This window comes from Penaeus monodon, chromosome 18 (genome assembly GCF_015228065.2).
Source record: "Penaeus monodon isolate SGIC_2016 chromosome 18, NSTDA_Pmon_1, whole genome shotgun sequence".
In the NCBI taxonomy this organism is placed as follows: Eukaryota; Metazoa; Arthropoda; class Malacostraca; order Decapoda; family Penaeidae; genus Penaeus; species Penaeus monodon.
In genome coordinates, this window is record NC_051403.1 from 30,472,150 (window position 1) to 30,474,649 (window position 2,500).

Here is a 2,500-nt window from a genome sequence, read left to right on the forward strand (position 1 = left end):
AGAAAGAGCGAGAAACCCGCCTGGATGAAAGATTTTGTGTTCCTGAGAACTGATTTTCAATTACGGTTACTCTTGTTTGAAAGAATTTTGTTTGTTCCTGAGGACTAATTTTATTAAATTTTCTGTAGTTTGTGTTCATGTTAGGTATGTCAGAGCAGACGGGTCGTCTGCTTGATAGGGGGGATAGTGCTACGCCAGTGGGTCTTTGTCTCTGTGCGAAACATGTGTTAACATGAAAAGGATGACCTGGGCATGTGTTAACATGAAGGGACCTGGGCAAACGTGACGCAACTGGCTGTGAGCGAAGGAGCGAGGAACAAGCCAAGAGAGGCGGTTGGGTGCTGCTCCTGTGAAGACCTCGTGTGTGCCTTTGTGACCTGATATAACTTTGTGTTGCCCTGTTATAAGCTGTATCGTGCAGTGTGACATGCTGGTTTCCCCCTGTATTGTGCCTATAGAAAGTGTACGGGTAAATAACTTGTGTAAATAAAGGAAAGACTGTCATTTTGTGTTTATTCGTGCCTGCCTCGCCACTTGGCATTTCCCCTGTGGTGTTCTGGGACGCTGTGGTGCTCGGTGCCTCTTGGAGCTGTTCAGTGTTTACGACCCTGTGGATAGCACGCCGTCTGCCTAGCCTGCCTCGTGTTGGTGGCAGAGAGACAAGGCGGTCGGCGTAACAATATGTATGGAGAGTTTACAGGTTTGAGAGCTTCATTAACACTCCTCTCCACTGAATAATATTGTATAAGGTAGTAACAAATAGTTAAGATACTGCTGGTACAGCTTTAGGATAGTTTATTCCCCCACAAATCAAGAATGTTACTATAAGGGATTTAGGGCATTAAGTTAGTTATATTGAAATAATAAAGATATAAACTAATCTTGTTCATAGACCCAATGGAGGGGTAAGTGAGCTATTAACTTACCTTTATATACAATCTAAGGACCTGTTAAACCAGAGGAATTCCATTGCCAAAGCACAGTTTTGCATCTGAAACTCCAATCCTGTCTGTTGTTGTCATGGGGGGTTAGGACTCAACTAATTTTGCATGGTCGTTTCTTCCCCTCTCCTTTTCCTTCTCTTCCCAAACTTCTACTGTCCACTTCCTAAGGTGTGAGAGCCATGTGGGAAGGATGAAAGGCCGACTTTGTGCCAGTCATGAATGGCCTAGGGGAGCCATGAGCACAGCATTCCCATGTTAACTGTCTAGACCTTACCCCTCAAGGGGACCCAGAGAGGTAGTTTGTTATTTTCCCCAACATACTCCAGCCTTATCATGGCCAGTAATAAAGATTTTGCACCATTATTAGGGGCATTGAGACCTGTCCCTTTAACAACTAGCCCTACTGATTTTAATTCTCTCCAGGCTCTCCTTTGATCACAACTCTGAACACTGCTACTGTTACCCCCTCCTCAATACTTACTACTACCTCAGTCCATTTCAAATCACCCATCTGAGTCATTAGTCAACCTCCACAAAACACTCCTTTTCTCCCAACAGTCTCCACTTCATTTCCTCAATTCCACAGCCTTCTTCATCTACTACTCCCTCTTCCTTTTTAACTATTCTTCATCCTTATCGTCCAACCCTCCATGGTAATATCTCCTTCAAACCACTCCCTCTTCCATGCGTTGTCCTTGCCCTACTACCCCCACCTCTACAAACCTTTTGAGTACTCTGTTTAGCCCAACCAAATGGGATAGATTTTTTTGTGATCCCCTTTACAGCTCCTTATCTTGACAAGAAGGTTTGGTTTCCGTCTGGTTATTCCTGCCTTGTCAGAGTTACATCCAAATCCCAAACTAAAGTATTATCAGCCCTAACTGACTTCATTGGCAAACCTATTCCAGTCCAGCCTCATCCCTCCGTCAATACTTGTGCTGACACAGTCTCTATCTCCCTGACAAACTGCCTTTCTGTAGGCACGACCTCCCCCATGATTATATTGGCGGAGAGCCCTAACCTGTCCGACCATATAGACCAGGGTTCTTTAAAGTACGAGCCCTCTAATCCCTTGCCCGTTGTTGTTATGGTGGAGGCATAGGAGAGGGAGACTGAGACCCAATGCCAGGGATCACCCCTACCTTGGGCCTCAGCCCTCAGCTTTGCATGGTCTCTTCTTCCCCTTTCCTTTTCCTCTTCCTAAGGTGTAAGAGTCATGTTGAAAGGATGAAAGACCAACATTGTGCTAGTCATGAATGGCCTAGGGGAGCCATGGGGACAACATTCCCCTGCTTAGCTGTCTAGCTGTGGACCATTTCTCTCCCCAACATACATCAGTCTTACCATGGCCAATAATGAAAATTTTGTACCCCAATTAGGGGCATTGAGGCTTAACCCTTTATCAACTAGCCCCGCTGATTTTAATGCCTCCGATTCCCTGACACAATGCTCTCCTTTGACCACGACTCTGAACACTACTACTACCCCTTCCTTATCACCTACTACCACCTCAGTCCAGTCCAAACCATCCACCCAGGTTATTACTCACCTCATGG